The following is a 16005-nucleotide window of genomic DNA, read 5'->3' on the forward strand; positions in this document are numbered from 1 at the left end:
AGTTTTATATTCATTAATGAGCCTGACAAATACCATGATGAACAATAAAAAAGCAGGTTTGTAGAAGAATGCATACATTTCTGCCATATAAATAATGTTCAAAAAAGCAAAAATAATTTCATATATTTCAAGTGATATTTATATAAGTAGGAAAATCAAAAGAAATGCAAAGGAATGATAAATACTGAATTGAAGATAATGGCAACATGTAGAGAAAAAGGAGTAGGATGTGATTGGGGGTTCATAGAGGGGACTTCAATTGCATTGCGATTTTCTAAATGTATTGAGTTAGGCAATAAATGCAAAAGTGTTCATTGTTTTATAAATTTACACTTTTCTGCATGTTTTAATATTTTGTAATTTTATAAAGTGGAAGTCAGCTTTTAATACATACAGTGCCCCTAGTTAAATATCTTTAAATATCCTGACTATGGTAAAGTCTCAAATCAAATAAATCTTAAATTACTTGGTGTTCTCCAGCTTCTGACAACCACAGAGAAAAAGTAGACACTTTACTAATATGAATAACACTAATAAATGAAATTTAATAAAACAAGTTTTCTCCTATATAGATTAAGAATCTTCAAACATAATTTAGTTACAAGTATTTAATTATTCAGATAAAAGTTACAAAATGGTTAGCATAAAAAGTAATGACAGATGAAACCCTGTAGTACTTAATGTAAAAAAACTGATTCAGCAACAGCACACTTACTGAGATTTTTTAAGAAATTAAAGGTACCTCACATTCGAGGAATATAGAAAAAAATTAAATGTATGTGTGTGGGGTGGGAGAGATTGGTTGACTGACTTATGGTATCAGAGAACAATTCCACTATTTTATTCCTGTAGAAAAAAAAAAAAAAAACGACAAAGAACTAGCCGGGCGATGTGGCGGGCGCCTGTAGTCCCAGCTACTCGGGAGGCTGAGGCAGGAGAATGGTGTGAACCCGGGAGGCGGAGCTTGCAGTGAGCTGAGATCCGGCCACTGCACTCCAGCCTGGGAGACAGAGTGAGACTCCGTTTCAAAAAGAAAAAAAGAAAAAAAGAAAAACGAAATAAAGTAATTTCTACCACTTTTTACCTCCTGAAATCTAACCACAATATAACACCTTAGTTTAATAAACATCTCAAAGGATTCACATACGGGATTTGTCAACTCAAAATTTTATTCTTCTTCTACTTTCTTACTAACTTTCACGAATTAAATGTAGCCCCAAACTACCATTTATAAGAAAATTACATTCCAAAACAGTTTTCCATTTAAAAAAAGAAAATGTCGTAAATGGTAATTAGGTACTTACGTTGGACTACATAAAATTGTTTGACCTATGTTGGTGCTGAAATTTTCCAATACTGTTATAAAGACCACTAATAAAACAATGTGCTTTTATGAGAAATTAACAAAAGAGGGCTAACACTGAGACGCTAAGAACCTATCTTCCAGTGCTATATCCCTAGTAGTACTGCTGATTCTCCTACCCATCTCCCTGATATCCCATTTGGCTCCCAGTATGAGTAGAACTTCCTAGTAATTCCTGAAGAGTGAAGGCTTGCAGAAGTAGGGCTGCAGAGGTTTTAGCAGGTGAGGAAAAGAAAAGAAGACACATTAAGGCTCGTGAGTAGCAGGGTCAAGACCAAGTTACCAATCTTTCTTGTCTACCTTTTCCCTTTTCTTTCCCCTCCATGGAGCCTGGATGAGAAAAGAGAAGTAGAGTCAAAAAGACAAATATCACATGCTCCCACTCATATGTGGAAGCTAAAAAAAAAAAAAAAACTGAACTCTGAACTTACTAAATTCTGAAATTTCCTTCATCATTAAAATTAGTTTATTTATTTATTTTTAATTTAATTTAATTTAATTTTTGAGGCAGGAACTCACTCTGTTGCCCAGGCTGGAGTCCAGTGGTGAGATCACAGCTCACTGCAGCCTTGACTTCCTAGGATCAAGCGATCCTTCCATCTCAGCCTCCTGACTAGCTGGGACCACAGGTGCACACCACCATGCCAGGCTAATTCTTTTATTTTTTTTGTAGAGATGGGTTCTCCCTGTGTTGCCCAAGCTGGTGTTGAACTCCTGGGCTCAGGCAATCCACCCACCTTGGCCTCCCAAAGTGCTGGGATTATAGGCTTAAACCACTGCCCCCAGCCTAAAATTATTTTTAAATACATTTATTGCCAATATTTTTTTCAAGAGCTATGTCAGAAAACACTGTACTTGCATGTCAGTGTAACTTTGTTAGGAATATTTTGTTACTTTTCCAAGTCAAGATTGGGAATAACAGTTGTTTGATATGTAGTTATCAAATATAAAACACAAAGGAGGCTGGGTGCAGTGACTCACACCTGTAATCCCAGCACTTTGGGAGGCCAAGGTGGGCGGATCTTGAGGTCAAGAGATCGAAGACCATCCTGGCCAACATGGTGAAACCTCGTCTCTACTAAAAATACAAAAATTAGCTGGGCGCGGTGGCACGCGCCTCTAGTCCCAGCTACTCGGGAAGCTAAGGCAGGAGAATCGCTTGAACCAGGGAGGCGGAGGTTGTAGTGAGCCGAGATCCTGCCACTGCACTCTAGCCTGGTAACAGAGTGAGACTCTGTCTCAAAAAATAAATAAATAAATAAAACACAAAGGAGACAGCATACGAAATATTATTACAAATAGCTGTATCACAGCCAACAGACACATGAAAAAATGCTCACCAGCACTCACCATCAGAGAAATGCAAATCAAAACCACAATGAGATACCATCTCACACCAGTTAGAATGGCAATCATTAAAAAATCAGGAAACAACAGGTGCTGGAGAGGATGTGGAGAAATAGGAACACCTTTACACTGTTGGTGGGACTGTAAACTAGTTCAACCACTGTGGAAGACAAGACAGTGTGGCAATTCCTCAAGGATCTAGAACTAGAAATACCATATGACCCAGCCATCCCATTACTGGGGATATACCCAAAGGATTATAAATCATGCTGCTATAAAGACACATACACACGTATGTTTATTGCGGCACTATTCACAATAGCAAAGACTTAGAATCAACCCAAATGTCCATCCGTGACAGACTGGATTAAGAAAATGTGGCACATATCCACCATGGAATACTATGCAGCCTAAAAAAGGATGAGTTCGTGTCCTTTGTAGGGACATGGATGCAGCTGGAAACCATCACTCTCAGCAAACTATCGCAAGAACAGAAAACCAAACACCACATGTTCTCACGCATAGGTGAGAACTGAACAATGAGATCACTTGGACACAGGAAGGGGAACATCACACACCGGGGCCTGTTGTGGGGAGGGGGAAGGCTGGAGGGATAGCATTAGGCGATATACCTAATGTAAACGACGAGTTAATGGGTACAGCACACCAACATGGCACATGTATACATATGTAACAAACCTGCACGTTGTGCACATGTACCCTAGAACTTAAAGTATAATAATAAAAAAATTTTAAAAAAAACATATAGCTGTATCAGTTAAGAAATACATTTTTTGCCTTAGGTGACAGATACGTGATAGATCAGTTGGGAAAAATGGCTGTGCTTCACCCCTCACAAGCTGGGTACTGGTACTATAATCAGAGTATAAATAGGTCAAGATGATGTCACCACTTTGGGCCCTTACCTCTTTAGTCATCTCTCCTCACACCTGTACTTTGAACCACTCCGTCTCCCCAGGCTCCTTCCCACCAGTAGTTAAATCTATTTGAGTTTTTACCACCTTGAAAGTAATTTTTCCTCCAAATTTCTGCATCTTTCTCCAGGCACTACCTTTTTTTTTTTTTCCTCCTCTTTCCTTATCTCCTATAAACTTTAATTGGTATTGGTGTTATTTTGGAAATATCTCAAAAATATAGAATATCCACCCAGAATTAACAATTGCTAACATTTTTTAAAATGTAGTCACATTTGCTTCATCTATTTTATGAAACAAACTAATCATTCTAGATAAGGATGAAGTACTCTGTAAAGCCACCCCTAGTCATTATCCTTTCTCCTCCCCAGAGGCAACCAAATTTGATATGGTGTGCATCATTTCAATTCCCTCTTTATACATACATTTTCAAACATATCTGTATCTATAAGCAATATATTGTATTTGTGTATGTTTTAAATTTAAATAAATGGTATCATATTATGTGATTGTTCTGTAACTCACTTTTCTCCATCAGCCTTATGTTTTTAAGATCACACTGACACATACCGATGTGATTTCTTCATTTTCACTGCCATATTAAATTGCACTGTATGAATAGATGATGAGTTATTGATCATTCCCCTATTAATTTGGAACAGTTGGGGAATTTAGTTTATTTCCAGTTTTTCACAATATCAAGTAATACTGCAATGTTGTCTTACATGTCTCCTAGAATTGGAAATGTTGCGACAGAGGGAAGTGCCCATCTACAATTTTACTAGATCCTTCACAATTAATTTCATTCGAATGTGACTGTATTTCTTTCCACCCACATCAGCCATATATGAAGACTACTGTTTCCCTACAACCATGCCAATACCAGGTATTGTCAAACAATAAAATTTTTATCTGATATGTTAAAAGTGACATTTCATTATTTTGATTTTCAGTCCCTTGATTATTAGTGCAATTGACCACATTTTAATGTATTTATTGGACTTCTGTATTTCCTTTTTTATAAATTACCTCTTCATAACTTTGCCCATTTTTCGGATTGGATGGCTTATCATTTAATTGATTTATAGACTTTCTTTATACATTCTGTTTCAACAACCCTTCCCTTCCCTGAGATAATAAAAATAGTCCCCTAATTTTTTTTATTAAAAAAATTAAAGTTTTGCTTTTCACAATTGGGTGTATAATCTATAAAAAATTAATGTTTTGTTTTTGGTGTTGGTATTTTATTTTATTTTTTTCTATATGGATAATCAATTGTCCTATCACCATTTATTGAATGATACATTCTGCTCTATTAATTTATGTTGACACCTCTTTCACTTACTAATTTCACATATATATACATATACGCGTGTGCGCGCGCGCGCGCACACACACACACACACACACACACCGGTCTATTTCCATATTCTCTATTCTTTTCCATTTGTCAATTCCCGTATCTAGTCCATATCTACCCTGAGCTCCTTGACACATTTGACACTATTTGAATACTTATTTTTCCTTGAAACATATTCTTCCCTTTGTTTCAGTTATTCTTTTGCTCTCTTCGATTTTTCTCTGACTTTTCTTTCTGTCTTTAGGTCTCTCTTCCTCTGCTTAACACCTAACTGTCTGTATCCCCAAAAGTTCATCCTCAACTCTCCTTCCTTCTCTTTCTACATATTCTCTTTGGACCTGTGCTGCCTAATGCAATAGCCACAAACCACATTGGGTTACTGATTACGTGAAATGCGATAGTTCAAAGTGAGATGTGATACAAGTAGAAAAATCCATATGATATTTAGAAGAGTATTGTTTTAATGTAGAACAGCTCTTAAGTATTTTTATACAGATTACATGTTAAAATGTTATTTTTGATGTTTGGGTTAAATAAAATACTTTATTAAAATTAATTTCACCTGTTTCTTTTTACTGTTTTGGTAACACATCCACAAGAAAAATTTAAAAATACATACATAAGCACCTCTAATTGTAGCTCCAAATTGTAAAGAACTGGGAAGATGTCCCTCCTGCCCTTACAAAAGCTAGACAAAATGAAAATCAATAACTTTTAAAAAATCATCAGAGAACTCAGGCCACAAGGGAAATCACCACTTGAACATTTGGAGAGACAGGAAGATCTAGCACTTATGATTTGTTTACATGGTAGAGAAACTGCTGGATACCATAAGCTGACATGTCCTGCAAGAAATGTCAAAAGAAGTTCTCCAGGCACAAAATAAAAATAACATGTTAGAAACCTGAATCTTCATAAAGAAAGAAAGTCAGAGAAAAACAAATATAGGTAATATAAAACTTTTTATTTTTCTTATTCTTAATCAATCTAGGAGGTAACTGTGTATAAAGTAAAAACACTACAATGTATGAAATGACTGTAGCATGTAAGTAAGTGAAAGGGGTGACAGCAATGTCAAAAAGAAAGCAAGGCAGAAACGGGGAATAACTCTTATAAGGTACCCACACTATACAGGAAGCAATACAATAGTATTTGAAAGACTTAGATTAAAAATGTGTATTGTAAAAACTAGGGTAACTACTAAAAAGTTAAGAAAAAGAAATATAAATGATATGCAAAGAGAGGAGATAAAATGCTCAATTAAGGTCATATAAACACAATTCCAATCAAAATTTTAGCAAGCATTTTGTAGACATGAAAAGGCAAATGACCTAACAGCTATCACAACTCTGAAAAAGAAAAACCAAGTTAGAGGACTCATATTATCTGATTTCAAGACATGACATAAGTCTATAGTAATCAAGGTGCCATAGTATTAGCAAAAGAAATGACACATAGATCAACAGAACAGAACACAGAGCCCATAAATAGATCCGCACAAATACAATCACAGATTTTTTTTAATACTGCAAAACCATTTATTATTGCCAGAGGATTGGGGCAAGGTGTGGGAGAGAGAAGCATTTTTTTTTCAGTTGACTTTTTAAAAATTGACTTTATTTTTTAAATAAGCTTTAGGTTCACATAAAAACTGAGTACAAGGTAGAGATTCTTCACATACTCTCTGCTCCCGTATACACACAACCATCCCCACTATGAAAATCTCCCACCAGAAGGGTATGTATATTTGTTATAATTGATGAACCTATATTGACATATCATTCTCACCTAAAGTTCATAGTTTACATTGGGGTTTACTCTCAGTGTTGTACATTCTATAGGTTTTCACAAATGTATAAACACATGTATCCACCATTATAGTACCATACAGAGTAGTTTCACTGCCCTAAAAATCCCATGTGCTCCGTCTGTTCATCCCTTCTCAACCCCCAGACCCTGGAAGCTACTGATCTTTTTACCATCTCCATAGTTTTGCCTTTTCCAGAATGTCAAATACTTGGAATCATACAGTATGTAGCTTTTTCTTTCCCTCCCTCCCTCCCTCCCTTCCTTCCTTCCTTCCTTCCTTCCTTCCTTCTTTCCTTCCTTCCCTCCTTCCCTCCCTCCCTCCCTCCCTTCTTTCTTACTTGCTTGCTTGCTTTCTGGGACTCGCTCTGTTGTCCAGGCTGGGGTGCTGTGCAATCTCAGCTCACTGCAACCTCTGCCTCCCAGGCTAAAACCATCCTCCCACCTCAGCCTCCGAGTAGCTGAGACATGCAGCCTTTTCAGATTGGCTTATTTTAAAACTCAGTAATATGCACGTATGATTCCACCATATCTTTTCATGGCTCGAAAAGGTTTTTCATAGCCCTTTTTTGGCACTAAACTCCATTGTCTGGACGCACTACAATTTATCCATTCACCTACTAAAGGACATCTTGATTGTTTCTAAATTTTGGCAATTATGAATAAAGCTACTATAAACATTTATGTGCAGAGTTTTGTGTAGACGTAACTTTTCAACCCATTTGAGTAAATACCAAGGAACGCAATTGCTGGATCATATGGTAAGAGTACATTTAGCTTTGTAAGAAACTGTCAAACTGTTTTCCAAAGTGGCTATACCATTTTGTATTCCCACTAAGAAAGAATGAGAGAGAGCTCCTGTTGCTTCATCTTTCCACCAGTTTTTGATGTTGTTAGTGTTTTGGATTTGGAACATTCTAATAAATATGTAGTGGTATCTTTTTTAACTTACAATTTGCTAATAACATATGTTGTTGAGCATCTTTGCACATGCTTATATATCATCTGTATATTTTCTTTGGTGAGGTGTCTTTGTTCAGGACTTTTGCCTATTTTTTAATCAGGTTATTTCATTTTAGTCAACTGATTTTTTTTACATAGGCATAAAGGTAATTCAATGGAAAAGGACAATCTTCGCCAAAAACAAAAAAAAAAATGGTGCTGAAACAACTGGAATCCATGTGCAAAATAAAATTATGACACAAACCTCACACTTCACATGAAAATTAATTCAAAATGGATCACAAATCTAAATGTAAAACAGAAAATTATAAAACTTCTAGAAGAAAACAGAAAACTTGCATGACCTTAGGCTTCAGCAATGAGGTTTTATATAAAACACCAAAAGTATGGGAATTCTGGAATGGCTATGTGAGGAGCTCAGTGAAATCTCCTCCCCAAAGAGACATCTAATAAAACTGGTCAAAACAAGCAAAGTCAATCACCTAAATTCTCTGGGAACTGATCAAGAGCAACAAAATCTACAGAACTAAGTAAGAACAAGGAGAGTCGGCGGCATTTCAGTCAGGGGCTGCTCATTTCTCCCTACATTTCTATGCTGTCAAAGAACTACATTAGCTGGCTCAGCTGTTTAGCAGTGGCATCAACTCCCAAAGCTTCAGTTCTAAAGAACTGTCATTATTTGTCCTGTCCGTTGGTTCCCCGGAAGACACTACTTAAAAGGTTTATGTTTGATTCAGTGCAAAACCCATACTAAAAGCCCCTCCACAAATGCTAACACTTGCAGCAAACAATAGACTAAATAAAAAGAATGAAAGGAAAAGCTGAGGAATAAGCTATCAATAGGGGATTTGAAGAGTTCTGATATTTTCTAGGGAATATAGAAGGCCATCTGCATGTATAGGGCTTTGTGCATGCTCAGGAAACACCTAAGAAGGCCATAAACTCTCACTTCTAACTGACTTTTAGGCTCTCTGCAATCAGGAAGTGAAGGCTAATGTACGGTTGTAAACTGCCTGGCTAAGTGCTGCATGCCCCAAGATGTATACAGATCCCTTTATTAAAGACTATGCAATTTACTGGTCCCAGGCATTTAAGGAAATCTTTATCCAATGATGGCTAAGCTACTGAGTAGATACTTTAGTGGTTACACACACAATAAACTAATACACTTTGTTCTTTGCTTCTTCAGCCCTTCTCCTCTATGAAGTCAATCTCTTCTGCTCTCAGCCCATTTGAACAAGTATTCTATTTTGTGGAATAGTGTTGCCTGATTCTAGAATCACAAATACGGCCAAGTGAGATCCTTAAACTAAATTTGTTGTAATTTTGTCTTTTGACATATTGTTGCCCTTTAGAGCTCTCTCGGACCCAGAGACTCCCCACTGTGCTGCTGAGTAGCCATCACCTAAACATGTAAGTCAAGTCCCCTCTACAGTCTCCCTCTCTGGAAATTCCATGGCCTCTTCCCCTTCAGAGTAGCAACTCCAAAGCCAGGGCCTCTGGACAAGCTCCTACTGTGAAAGACTTCCCCAACATGCAAGCCTGTCAACACATCTCCCAATAAAACTTGTGTGTGATACTGCCACCTCACAGTCATATGTCTTTCTTCAACAAGCCCCTAAATCCCTCAAGCCCCCTAGAAATACAAAGTAACTGATATGAAAAATTCATTAGAGGGGCTCAAGAGCAGATTTACACTGATAGAAAAAAATAATCAGCAAGGTTGAAGATAGTCCAATTCCGATTATCCAGTCTGAGGAACAGAAATTTTACACACATACACACATAGGTTTCTGAGACTGTGTGTGTGTATATATACATATACATATATATATACATACACATGTATATATACACACACAGACACAGGGAGACAGAATACAAACACACCCTCAGAAACTTGTAAGAAACCATCTAGCAACCAAAATACATATAATGGGAATCAGAGAAGAAAACAGAAAAGAGGAAGAAGGTATTTGAACAAATTACAGCTGAAAGTATCACAAATTTGATGAAAAAAATGTTTACATACACATTCTAAAAAGCAAACAAACACTAAGTAGGAAAAATGAGAAGTATATACACACAGGCACATCATAATAAATATATTGAAAGCCAAAACAAGGAGAAAATCCCAAAGAGCAACAAGAGAAAAACAACTCTCACAAACAAGAAAACAGAAGTTTAACAGTTGACGTCTCCTCAGAAGCCATGGCCAAAAAGCAGTGGGAAGACATACTCAAGTTACAGAAAGAAAAAAAACTGCGATAAACAATTCTGTATCTAATAAAGGAAGCAAAACTATCCTTCAAAAGTGAAGGAGCAAATGGGACATTATCAGATAAACAAAACTGAAAGAGATATCAAGTAGCTGGCAGCTGCCCTATGAGCAATACTAAAAGAAGTCCTTCAGTCTGAAAGGAAAGGACACTAGAAAGTAACATGAAATCATAAGATGAAATAAAGTTTAATGGTAAAAGTAACTACATAGGTAAATATTAAAAACAGTATAAATATAGTTGTTGCTTTTTAAAAATTTGCAATTCCTGTGTTTTCCAGTCTGACTTAAAACATGACTACCACAATAATTATAAATCTATGTTGATGGACACACAGTGCAAAAAGATATAATTTGTAACACTAACAACATAAAGGTTATAGTGCTATTAAGGAAGCAAAGCTTTTGTATTCTATCGACAGTAATAAGTTCATATAAATCTGAACTAGATTCTCATCAATTAAGATGTTAATGGTAATCTCCATAGAATGAACTAAAAAAAAAAACGCCAAAATATATAGCAAAAGAAACGACAGAGAATTGAAATGGCACAGTGGAAAATATTGACTTAAAACAAATGAAAGCAGTAATGTAAAAACAGAAAAACAAAAGAACATAAGACATAGGGAAGACAGATAACAAAATACACATGTAAATTCTACCTGAAGAGTAACTGCACTAAATGTGAATGGATTGAACTCTCCAATAAAGACAGAGACTAGTTAAATTGACAAAAAAAAAGGTATGGCCCAACTACACATTATCTTCAAGAGAATGATTTTAGATTCAAAGGCACAAATAAGTTTAAAGTAAAAGAATGGAAAAAGAGATACCATATAAACAGTACCCAAAAAACAGTAGGAGTGGTTATACTAATAGCAGACAAAATATACTTTAAAACAAATATTGGTAAAACAGACAAAGAATAACATTTTGCAATCTTTAAGCTGCCAATCCATCACAAAAATATCACTATGATAAACTTACATTCATCTACCAACAGATTCCAAAAACTGACAGAACTGAACAGAGAAACGAACAATTCAATAACATATTCTGGCTGCCTCAATATCCCACTTTCAATAATAGATTAAAAACAATCAGATAGGAGATCAACAAGGAAAAAGAAGACTGCACCTAATAGACACTAGAGTAACACTTAACCCAGTAACAGATGAACACACATTCTTCTCAAGTGCATATGAAATATTCTCATGGAAGATAGACCATATGTTAGATCATAAAACAAGTCTCCATAAAACGGACTGAAACAATAAAAAGTATCTTCACCAACCACAATAGAATTAAATTAGAAATCAGTAACAGGAAGATATTTTGTAAAGTAATCCAAAAGTAGAAATTAAACAGCGCATCTCTAAAAAAGTCAAAGGTCAAATAAGAAACTACACAGGAAATGAGAGAGTTCTTTGAGATTAATGAAAACTTAAACACAACCTACCAAAACATATGACATGCAGTGAAAGCAGTATTCTTTATTGATGAAAATTTATAGTTGTAATAACTATATTACAATATCTCTTATGAATATAAACACAATAATCCTCAACAAAATACTAGCAAACCAAATTCAGACACGTATAAAAAACTCCACACCATGACTGAGATCTATTCTAGAAATAAAAAGTTGGATAAATATATGAAAAACAAGAAAGATCTAAAACAATGACCTAGCTTTTCATCTTAATTAACTATAAAAAGAAAACTAAACCCAAAGCAAACAGAAGGAAGGAAGGAAATAATACAAAGACTAAGGAGTAAATAAATGACATAGAGAATCAAAAAATAATAGAGAGCCATCAATGAAAATAAAAATTGGTACTTCCAAAAGATCAACAAAATTGACAAACCCTTAACCAGAATGACCAAGAAAAAGGACAGAAGACTCAAATTACTAGAATAAGAAATGAAAGAGGGAATATTACTTCCAATCTTATAAAAAAATGCTATAAATAAGTGTATGACAAAAAATCAGATTAACTTAAATAAAACAAACTCCTAGAAAAACAAAAACTACTGAATCTGACTTGGGAAGACATAGATAAGATAAAGAGACCTATAACAAGTGAAGAGATTGTATTAGTAATCAAAACACTACCCACAAATAAAAGCCAAGGCCAAGACAGCTTCGCTGCTAAATGCTACACAAACTCCTTGAAAGGAGGGAAGACAAGGGAACACTTCCTAACTTATTCTGTGAGGCCAGTATTATTCTGATAGCAAAACCAGACAGAGGCATTACAAGAAAAGAAACCTGCAGACCAATATCCCTTATGAATATAAACACAATAATCCTCAACAAAATACTAGCAAACCAAATTCAGACACATATAAAAAGAACTCCACACCATGACTGAGATCTATTTCAGAAATAAAAAGCTGGATAAATACATGAAAAGCAGTGTAATACACTATATTAACAGCATAAAAGGTGAAAACCACATGACCATCTCGATGGATATAGAAAGAGGCTTTGAATAAGCCCAACAACTTTTCATTTAAAAACTCTTAAACTAGGAACAGAAGGAAATTTCTTCAACCCAATAATGGCATCTATGAAAAATTCACAGAAACACCATACTTAATAATTAAAGATCAGGCCCTGGCACAGTGGCTCACGCCTGTAATCCCAGCACTTTGGGAGGCTGAGGTGGACGGGTTGCTTGAGTCCAGGTGTTCGAGACCAGCCTAGGCAATATGGCGAAACCCAGTCTCTACAAAAAATACAAAAACTATCCAGCAAGGTGGCATGTGCCTGTAGTCTCAGTTACTTGGGGGGCTGAGGCAGGAGGATCACTTGAACCCAGGAGGTCCAGGCTGCAGTAAGCAGAGATTGTGCCACTGTACTCCAGCCTGGGTGACAGAGGGAGACCTTGTCTCTAATAATAATAATAATATCAATAAATAATTAATGATCAAAAGCTTTCACCCTAAAATCAGGAGAAAGACAAGGATGTCTACTCTCTCCACTTCAACAACGTACTGAAGATTCTAACAAGGGCACTTTTAAAAGAAAACATGATGAAAGGCACTGAAGTTATAAAGGAAGCAGTACAACTATCTCTATTTGTGGATGGCATAACCTTGAATGTAAAAATTTTAAGGAATCCACTAAAAACTACTAGAACTTATAAATGAGTTCAGCACAGTTGCAGGTTATAAGATCATAAACAAAAATCAACTGTAGTTCTACCTTGCAATGAACAATACAAAAATAAAATTAAGAAAACAAGTTTAAGTGAAATAAGCCAGGCACAAAAAGACAAATAGCACATGATCTCATTCATTTGTGGAATCTTAAAAAAGCTGATCTCATACAAGTACAGATTAGAATAGTGGTTACCAGAGGCTGAGGAGGGTAGAGGGAAAAGAGTGGGGTGGAAGAGAGGCAGAAAGACTAGTTAAAGGGTACAAAATCACAGTTAAATAGGAGAAATAAGTTCTGTTGTTCTATTGAACAGTAGAATGACTATAATTAACAATATTGTGTTATACATTTCAAAATAACTAGATGAAGGATTTTGAGTGTTCTTACCACAAGGAAATGATAAATGTTTGAGGTGATTAATATGCTAAATACCCTGATTTGATCACTGCACAATGTATATGTCTATTGAAACATCACACTGTACCCCATAAATAAATAGAATTATTGTGTGCCAATTAAACATAAAACTTAAAAAAGAAAACAAGTCCATTTACAGTAGCATAAAAAAAAATTCAACACTTAGGAATAAATTTAGCCAAGAAGGTGAAAGGTGAATAAATTTAGCCAAGGAGATGAAAGACTTGTCAACAATATTGTGTATGGGGACCTTAATGTGTGGGACCACAACCTGTACACTGAAAACTACAAAACATTGCTGAAAGAAATTTAAGACCTTTAAAAATGGGAAAACACTTGGTTTCATTGATTGTAAGATTTAATATTGTTAAGATGGCAATACTCTCCAAACTGATCTATAGATTCAGTGAAATTCCTATTAAAATTCTAAATACCTTCTGTGCAGAAACAGACAAGCTGACCCTAAAATTAATACTAAAACGGAAGTAACTCAAAATGGTCAAAACAATTTTGAAAATGTGGAACAAAGTTGGAGGAGTCGTATTTCCCAATATCAAAACTTACTACAAGGCTTCAGTTACTAAGATTCTATGGTACTAGAATAATTGTAGACATACAGACTGATGAACAGAATTGAGAGTGTAGATATAAACCCTTATATTTATGGTCAATTGATTTTTGACAAGAGTGCCAAGCATAGTCTCTTAAACAATGGTGCCAGGACTACTGGATATCTACATGCAAATGAAATTGGACCCCTATCTCACACTACATACAAAAATAAACTCAGGCGGGGCGCTGTGGCTCACGCCTGTAATCCCAGCACTCTGGGAGGCCGAAGCGGGCGGATCACAAGGTCAGGAGATCGAGACCATCCTGGCTAACAGGGTGAAACCCCGTCTCTACTAAAAATACAAAAAAAAAAAGCCGGGCGTGGTGGCGGGGGCCTGTAGTCCCAGCTACTCGGCAGGCTGAGGCAGGAGAAGGGCGTGAACCCGGGAGGTGGAGCTTGCAGTGAGCCGAGATCGCGCCACCGCACTCCAGCCTGGGCGACACAGCGAGACTCCGTCTCAAAAAAAATAAAAATAAAAATAAAAAATAAACTCAAAAGAGATCAAAGACTTACATGTAGAAGCTAAAATTATAAAACTCACAGAAGAAAGCATAGGTGCAAATCATTGTGAACTTGATTAGGTAACAATTTTTAAATACGACACAAAAGCACAAGCTATAAAAGAAAAACTAGATAGCTTGGACTTCATTAAAATGAAAAACTTTTGTACTCAAAAGACACCATCAATAAAGTGAAAAGACAACCCATAAAATGGAAGACAACAGGTCGGGCGCAGTGGCTCAAGCCTGTAATCCCAGCACTTTGGAAGGCCGAGATGGGCGGATCATGAGGTCAGGAGATCGACACCATCCTGGCTAACACGGTGAAACCCCGTCTCTACTAAAAAACACAAAAAACTAGCTGGGCAAGGTGGCGGGCGCCTGTAGTCCCAGCTACCCGGGAGGCTGAGGCAGGAGAATGGCGTAAACCTGGGAGGCGGAGCTTGCAGTGAGCTGAGATCGCGCCACTGCACCCCAGCCTGGGCGACAGAGCCAGACTCCGTCTCAAAAAAAAAAAAAAAATGGAAGACAACAATTGAAAATCATATATCTGTTAGGGACCTAATACCCACAATACATTAAAAGACATATAACTAAACAATTAAAAATATAAATAATGTAATTTAAAAAGAAGAAGGGACTTGAATAGATATTTCTCTAAAGAAGATATACAAATGGCCAATAAGGACATGGAAATACGTTCGACATCATTAGTCATTAGGGAAATGCAAAGAAGAACTTCGATCAGGTACTACTTGACACTGTGAAGAGGAAGAAGGGACCCCCATCCCAAACTTAGGTTAGATGTTGAGACTGGTTACACACACCAAGAGGGTACAAGAAAGTTTAATACTTACCTAAATGAAGATTTTCTGGTAGAGAAGGTCAGGCTTCCCAAGCAGGTGAGAAACGGCTTGACAGAACAAGGAAAGGAGACAAGCTTGGGTTTTCATTGTGGTTAGGGCCCAGTGTAAGGCTTCCTACACACATGAAGGAGCTTCCATAGTTTGAATCTTTTCCTGATCCCCAAGGAGGGAGCAACCAGAGCTTCTTACCAGTTTGCCCCGATGTGGGGCAGAGGGGAAGAAGGTGAAGCTTAAAAAAATGTCAGCAAACTTCAAAAAATAGACTCAGAATCTTACAATTCACCCCTGATGCTTGTCTAATGACTGAACTGTGCCATGTTCATTTAATTAAATATACATCTGTTTAATGAAGTCAGTATGGTGCTAAGTCCTACAGAATGAAGTCTGTAAG

The 16005-nt window shown here is 36.4% G+C and overlaps 1 protein-coding gene across 2 annotated transcripts in view; it reads right to left on the bottom strand.

Annotated features, from left to right (window-relative positions):
• LOC105466793 (MAGE family member D1) overlaps positions 1 to 16005 on the bottom strand; it is a 105936-nt gene that overhangs the window by 65548 nt on the left and 24383 nt on the right. Inside the window, exon 1 of one of the 2 annotated variants that reach the window (XM_071088519.1) lies at positions 15606 to 15627. The exons of the other annotated variant lie outside the window; for it this stretch is intronic. The gene's annotated coding sequence lies outside the window, so the exon portion shown is untranslated. Of the gene's footprint in view, positions 1 to 15605; positions 15628 to 16005 lie in introns of those variants that run through there. 2 annotated transcript variants of the gene reach the window in all.

Source organism: Macaca nemestrina, chromosome X, assembly GCF_043159975.1.
Source record: "Macaca nemestrina isolate mMacNem1 chromosome X, mMacNem.hap1, whole genome shotgun sequence".
Taxonomy (NCBI): domain Eukaryota; kingdom Metazoa; phylum Chordata; class Mammalia; order Primates; family Cercopithecidae; genus Macaca; species Macaca nemestrina.